The sequence below is a fragment of the Eucalyptus grandis genome, chromosome 6, assembly GCF_016545825.1.
Source record: "Eucalyptus grandis isolate ANBG69807.140 chromosome 6, ASM1654582v1, whole genome shotgun sequence".
Taxonomy (NCBI): Eukaryota; Viridiplantae; Streptophyta; class Magnoliopsida; order Myrtales; family Myrtaceae; genus Eucalyptus; species Eucalyptus grandis.
In genome coordinates, this window is record NC_052617.1 from 22,356,180 (window position 1) to 22,364,226 (window position 8,047).

The 8,047-nt window shown below is 36.3% G+C and overlaps 1 long non-coding RNA gene across 2 annotated transcripts; it reads left to right on the forward strand.

Moving 5' to 3' along the window:
* Positions 1-5,095: 5,095 nt before the first annotated feature.
* LOC120295000 lies at positions 5,096-6,796 on the forward strand. Of its 2 annotated transcripts, XR_005552369.1 has the most exons (3): positions 5,096-5,239; positions 5,471-5,722; positions 6,410-6,796. It is a non-coding gene; the product is annotated as an uncharacterized LOC120295000 (long non-coding RNA). The 2 variants fall into 2 exon arrangements; XR_005552368.1 differs by lacking the exon at positions 6,410-6,796 and having other exon boundaries at positions 5,471-5,919.
* Positions 6,797-8,047: the final 1,251 nt, after the last annotated feature.

The following is an 8,047-nucleotide window of genomic DNA, read 5'->3' on the forward strand; positions in this document are numbered from 1 at the left end:
AAAATGCTCATAAAATTCTGTGCACTTGGCAGGATTTTTTTTTTCTTTCTAATCAATAATAGAGTGAAAAAGATTGACAACATCCACGATCTCCCGAACTTTGATGTAAAGCAATATGAATATTCGGTTTAACCATATAACCATCACTCATTTTGAGTAAATCCGTCACCACAGCATCCCCAAATGTGAGCTGGAGTAAACCCCGATGACCCTAATGCGGTGGGGGCCTTGGTCAACATGCACTCCGTAGGTTTTGTAATTATCATAAATGACAGAAGCTCAAGAACCTGAAAGTCGAATATTTTATATACTTTGGGGTGAGGTGCGAAGATATATAATTGAGAAAATGACTAAATTCCAATAGACATAATGGGCTCAATGGTTTCGTACTAGCTCGTCTCCCATGATGTCAAAGCATTAGGGGATGCTGACTTTACTCTTGGGCATTGTTGCCATGTGTGAAGAGAATTTAAGATTGCAAATAAAAGCAATAGGGTCACTAATCTCGGATCTCGAGATCTCTATCAATGCTAAGTAATTACAGATCAAATCGAAAATTAAATACCGTATTTTTTAAAATAACGCTTAAAAGATGATTAACACTTACTATAGCAGATCTCGGTTTGACACCTTAATGATTAGGCGTATTAAGGATATTTATAGATTTGATAAGATCCCCTTCGTCAATATAGATTATACATAGAGTAGCATACGTCGATTATAATATATTTTCTGGTCAAAGTAGACCTAACTGTTCTCATTCACAGATGCCTCGTTTGGAATCGTCGATAACGAAGAACTCGCACGAGGGAAGTCAAACATACGCGAGGGAAGTCAAATCCTTCTTCGTCCTTTTAATAATTTATTTTGGATTTATATAACCTCTCCAGCTGAACTTGTCAAAAACAAGGAAAAAAGCTACCGGTAATTCTCTCTACTTTAATCATGACAACGAGGACGGATCCACCGTCCTGAAAACGGGGTATCCGAGAGTGCAATCGTACCTCTTGCATAAAATAACGCACCTCACAAATTCAAAGATTCTCGACAAAAATCGAGATTTTTTTTTTTTTCGTGATCCAACAGTTTTAGGGCATCTATACAATTGCCCATACACACTGCGGACTCGATAGTTGACTTGATTGCTACTTTCGCATGCATGACTTTCGATTGCCCGTAATTAAAAAAGCGAGTGACTTTTCACAGGGGTGATTCAATCTTTATAAGGTTTTTGAATAATACTTTTTGGACGAGAGATGAGTAATCTTTTACAATGTGGCCTTTCGATTTACATTCTATAATGAGGAAAAGTTAATTTATGATATTATTCAAGCTTTAAAAAAGCTTATGAGAATCAACGTATTAAGAGTTAATGTTGTGAAAGTTGTAATATTTTTAGATTAAAAAGAAAACAAACTGAGATGGTTTAACCGTATGCTTGCATCAACGTTAATTACTATGTACCATGAAATCTTTAAAAAAATAAAGAACGAAAATAAAGAAAGGGATTTGTCACGAGGCACTAAGGACAATTGGAGTCTTGAACTCTGCAGCCAAAACTTCTCTGTCGGTTCTAATCTTGTGAGGGAGACTTATTAATCAATTATTTGCGAGTCAAAAACAAAAAAAAAAAAGTCTTGCATCGACCCGTTGTAATAATATTAAATAATTTCCAATGATATGGTTCTAAATTAAAATTTGCTGAGCTTAGATTGGAATAACTTGAGAATCGCATACCACTAATATTATCAAGAAGAAATATAAGTTTAATACCATAAAACTATGAAATGTTTTTCGAAATGATTCTACGCATCAAAATCGAATGTTATATGACGTTTTAGATAATCAATACCAATCAAAATCTATGAAAAAGGAAGTATATATATTTATAAAAATAGTAAGAATTGATATGATTTTCTACATTGAGTTTTTGTGCTATGAAAAATGAAGTATATATATTTATAAAAATAGTAAGAATCGATATGATTTTCTACATTGAGTTTTTGTGTTACACAAGTCTAGGTTTGGGGTAAATATATGTCAAACGTTACCAATTTGTAAGTTTCAATGTCACAAAAAAAAAAATCAAAATAAATGTGTTGTATAATTTGTATTTTCTTTTGTGACTTTATCTTGTAAATAAAGCATTTCTACCCCCCTTTTTTTCCTTATTTTTGACTTGTGAAGTGCAAGAGTTGGTTTTGATTTTAAATGAGTGGGACCAAAAGAAGTGGGCAAAACAGAGCCGTCAGCTTTGACTTGAATCGATTCAAACATCCAGTGGAAAAACACGGTGTAAACTTTGACTCCAATTCCCTCGTCCCTATTCACTCCTCGATCCAACAAGTCACAAAGTCAACATTGCCACCCGAAATCGTACGTCACCGTGACAACTCCACCCTAACTTCACGCAAAATAATTTAAATCAAAGAAAACTGAACTCCTTTTTTTTGGTAGAAGGTAGAAAAATAACTTTTGACTTAAGCTCTCCCTGCAAGATTGTCAACATTTCCATTGAAAAGCAGAAGATCTCGCGGTCGCATAGGTAATTTTCCGACCACCAACTCGCAATTCGTGCGTATCTTGATTTGTCAAATTGACTACACATAATAATTGGACAGCCGCCTCAGTTAATAATCATTTGAGAGGTTGTCTCATTTGAAGATTGGATCAATAAAAAGAAAATGTTTATGTGGTTAATCTATTGAGAGGATGGATTAGAGACTTTAATTTAGCTTGCAAATCGAGATTGTTGGTAACTCGATCTTTCACAATATTTGAGAGGAAATAGTGATAATGTTTATTTGGAAAGCATTTTTTTTATTGACAGAATTTGTGTTCATTTCTCAAAAGGATAGGTGATAAGACTTTATAGTAAAGTAAATTGAAGCAAAACAGAGCCTAAAATACTACATAATAAAGCTAAATCCAAAAAATAATGAGGGTGAATAAAACATCGGCAAGGTTAAGCATACACTCTTTCCATAAGAGCGGATTTTTAAGCAAAATAATTGGCGATCAATTATCTCATATCATCATTAATGGTGAATGAATACACGTCGGAAATTTCTTCTCCAATAACTACGACATTGCCAGGTAGCAGTATGCCTACATTTGGCTTCCTCTACAACATCACCTTATGAAAGCAACTATAAAATAGGTTGAACCAACACAAATCTAACATTTGAAAAAGTAAATCTTCATAGTTTAATAAGACACCAGAGCTCCTACAATCACTATTGAAGTTTGAGGTAGATGACTTATAGACGGATAGGACATTGGGGTACGGAATCCCCAAAAGCATATTCATTGAATTCCCAAATCTAGATTGGAATATGATAGCTTCCAAATCTAGAACTAAATCATGAGAATTTAAACTCTCAGATTTAGAATTAGACTGGAAGAAGAGAACTCCAAGATCTAGTTCAAGAGAAAAGAAAAAAAAAAAACACAAGCAAAATTAGTAAGAGAGAGAGTATAGAGTAAGACTAGCTCATCCTCCTCATGGCTGAAGATTGAAGAAGATGATGGATAGATAAGAGACGAAGGGAGAGAAATCATTTCTTCTTTTTAGTACAGAAGATTTTGACCTTCATTTGCTTACAATTTTTGAATTGAATAATTTGTTTCATCAATATACTAGTATAAATTCTAATGCTGTTTCTTTTTATAAATCGACATAAATCAATTTGCTTAAGTTTGGATACTTTTCATGTTGATGGCAATAATTTAGTTTATAATATAGTTTAAAATAATCATCATTAAAGAAAATAAAGAGTTAATATCACGAAAATCTCAAATCGATACACTTATGATAAATATATTTTAAACTAATTTTTTTACCACTAAAAATTTGAAACCAATACGCTTATGGCAAATTTAACCTAAACTAAATTAATTTTTAACCATCTTAAGCCCTAAATTGATATATTTACAACAAATTTATCATCCGTTAGTTCTATTAAATTGGAGTAATATCCCAAAAAATTACAAATGGGTACAATTGTGATAAACGAATGATAATCCTAATTTGATATACTATCATATGTCACCCAATTAAGTAAATTAACGGTATTCAACGTAAAGTAAATTTATCACAGGTATATCAATTTGAGGCTTTTAGTTTAGTTTTCTATATTTAATCGTTTTTGTCACTCAGTTTAGCAAGCCAATGAAAAATAATTTTATTGCCAACAAATATCAATGACTAAGGGTGCGCATGGTAAACTTTCCCAGCCCAACAATTTCTATTATTCTCTTCCCAGAACAAAAAAAGAATAAAAACCTCGTTTGATAACGGCAAGTTAGTTTTTTGTTCCCAGGGAACAAAAAGTTAGCCGGGAATGGTTTGGAATAGAAATGAGAAGTAAAAGAAAGTTGCTTCTTGTTCCCAGAACAAGTTTAAGAAATAAGTGAATTTTTTTTTTTTTTTATTCTTCTCTTGCCGACCGCCACCGACCGCCCTTGATTGCCGCCCGCCGTGGCCCGTCGCCGGCCGCCGCCGGAGGCCGACCGCCACCGCCGCCGCCGCACGTCGCCGCCGGCCAACCGTTGCCGCCGCGTCGGACGACCGCCACCGGTCGCCGGAGGCCAACCGACCGGTGGCGGCAATCTACCGGCAAAAAATAAAAACAAATAAATATAAAAAGAAACTATTTTTTACCAAACGCATTTCCATTCTTTTTCTATTTCTAGAGTAAAAATTTTGTGTAGTTACCAAACGGGTTTTTTACATAGAAATTGTTCCCCATAATAGAAATAGAAAATAACTATTTCTGAAAAAAAAATTGTTCCCCGGCCAAGAAATGTTACCATGCACAGCCTAAACATCTAGATTCATAACGAGAATATACTCCGGCAACTCTGCTTTCCTAATGATATAAACGATGAAAATTAGGATTCTTTTAAATTGTTAATTTTTTGAGTCGAATTTCTTTTCTCCTTATCACAAAAATCTTATCTTTCTCCATTTATTTTACACCCAAAAATGCAGTCAATTCTCCCGCTCTCTGGTTTCCCAAAAAAGAATTTCCTCGGTCGGAGAAAAAGGTCCTCTCTTCAATAGTTCAATGGGGTCCTCGCACTTCACTTCTGGGAAGTTGCTTCCACGAGAGAGAAGACGAAGCACTTTGACGTTTCACCCTCTCCGTTCTAATATATAAACCTTCGATCATGTTCGATCCAATTCGTCTCGTGAATGCAGCGACAAGACAATGCTCAAGTGACGGAACCCTCTCCGGTACGTCTGTCCATACATGCGAATTTTTCGAACCTACTCTCGCTTTTGTTCTGTAATTTCTCTGCTTTGTATGGCTGTATATCATGAATGGGATGAGGTGAGGCGAGGCGAGGCGATTCTTCTAGTCCAGTTTATGGTCTGTGGGTTTTAGGTGATGAGCACTCAGTTGCCAGTGTTATTCTCTCATTGCTTCTCAAGAGAAATTGTGGGCACGTTCTTTCTTGACTGCAGTTTTCAAGTTTCGGGTTGCTGTAACCATCATGGCCTAAGTTCCTTCGCATAAGGGGCATTTGAAGGACAGCAGTGGCCCACCCCCTGTTCCGGCATCGCTTTCGGGACAGTTCGAGAAGGGCCTTAACTTTAGGTCGCCTAGAACTAATGCTCATCAGAGCGGGAAGATCGTCTATGCAAACACAGCGATCCCATGGGGAAGTTACTGAAGAAACTGTCCTGAAGTTGAAAGGCATAACTGCTGAATTGCATGTTAGCTCTTTTGTCCCCCGTTAAGATAAATATAGCTTTTTTGCGTGGACTTTGATTGTGAATGTCAATTGGGTCCATGTGCTCCAGCCACATGTCTGACTATTGTTTCAATACTAGAATTGACAATTGAAGCATCCTGTAATTTCTGGATTAGTAGCCGATTTGTGAAGCCTTCAAATGCATATTAACTTATTTTAGGCAAAGAATCGCCGGTAGCTTCTGAAACCAGTTAAAGTTCATGCCAAGTTTTAAGTTTGAATTCCTTTTAGTTTCACTAGAATTTCCTTTGCAAGACAAATTTATATTTTGATAGTTTAAGAGGTAATTCTTTTTCTTGTTATTTTTACTGTTTAAGTATTTCAGCTGTTAGATTGGGTTGCATTGTTAGGCGATGCACAATTTTAGAGAAGTTGTAAATTCAACTCTGTCTCTCGAGATATCAATTTGATTCAGTGTGTTGAATTGAGCGTTTCATGAGGATGATGTGCTCTTGCGGAAGCACTATACAACAGATATTTAACTCTTTTTACATTAAACAATTCATGTCAAGGGATTTGTTAGGCAAATTCTGAGTATATTCTTAGAAATTGAGCTGCCTGCGACAAACCTGATGGACTCCTAGTCATCATCTTCATCCAATGGTTTTGGGATTTTCATTTTGGTAACGTCTACTACTACAATTTTCAGGGACAGAGTCTGGGAACTGATTTAATCTCTGATATGCTAAAAGATGCAGTAAAGATGATGTGGGAGCACTTCTTATATTGTGGAAATACGGCCATTTGAATTGGCCTCTCTTTATCAGTGTGTGTGTGAGAGAGAGAGAGAGAGAGAGAGAGAGAATGTGAACAAAACTCATGGTGATTGTGTGAGCTTGTCTTGTGAGAATGTACGAATTCCTAACTTAGAATGTATATAAGGTCTCCAAAACATGGGCCTCATTCTCATTTTACGCCTTGTGGGAATGAATTTGATATATGGCTCTGGCTTTATGTGTCCTCTAGCAACTTGCTAAAAAATGAGACTTTTTAATTTTGGAGATTTGATGACCTGTATGTTGATGCTTAGTAGACATTTACCAGCTCTGATACTATGAATGTGACTTTTAAAGTGCCATGTGATGTATTCTGATCAAGAGAGAGCTAGTACAACATTGTGTATTGTGGAAAACACTCTATATTGAACCAGTTACTAGAGGTGAAGTTTTTGTGGTTTTCATTTTTACCCGATACATCAGTGTGAAATTAATCATGCACATTCGGTGTTTCAATGCCCTGAAAACTCGGATAATTTTGGGAGGTAGGTTCCCGATCAAGGGAATATGGTAATACTCGTAGCGCCATGTCCCATGTTGAACAATCAGACAACATGAGTGACATGACTTTAGCCAAATCAAGTAGAGGGCAAAGGTGGATTAAAGACCAACATGTATCTTCTATTGCTTATGCAGAGGACATGCAAAAGATCTCTCTGGTTACATCTCCCGGACATATGGTATATGATGTCTTCTCAATTCTTTATCTAGCAGGATGTCCTGGTTTGGCTGGAGGCGACTTGGATTTTCGGAGAATATTAAGGAGTTGGGTTGAGAACTTGTTATTCAGTCTCTGTAGTCCGCAATGTCGTGCACATTGATTTTATGTTCCTTTGTAATAACAGCTCATGCAGGAACTGTGGACATTCCTGTTGGTGCAGCACTTCAGATATTTCTTCTCCTTTCCGTGCCTCGTATGTACTTTGATGTGCCAAGAGCAAGCGGCAATTTCATGTCGGGATGGTCACGAGTTGTGGGAAATTGACATATGCAATCAGCAATCTCCGAGGAAAGATATGATCCAGATCCCACGATGTTCCTCGAGTAATTCTAATGCAGACTTGATTGATGGCATGTTTCTTTGTTGTTTTCTCACTATGGTAAACGGACTTCTGAAAAAATGAACCGATACTCGAACGATCAAATACTGAAAACAAACACGGAAGTGGGCTCGAGGATACGTGTATAACTGATCAAAAGGCATATCACAAAGATGAACATATTTTATTTGCCACAGATTAAATACTTTGTACAGTCTTAGAGGGATTAATCGATGCCCCGGAGTTCCATTCTTTGAGAGAGAATACATTGTTGTCAAAAAGAGAAAGAGAATGTATTGTTTCCTCTATTTTCCAACATTCTTGCTTCATATTTATATAGCAATTATTTTCAGTTAAAAAATAATTGCTCTCTTTCTCTCATGAGCCATTTCCCTTATGAGCCAGGTCGAGCCTAACTTGGCCTATCAAATAAGAACCCATCATCTTTAACTCGCACATGGTGGGTTGAAC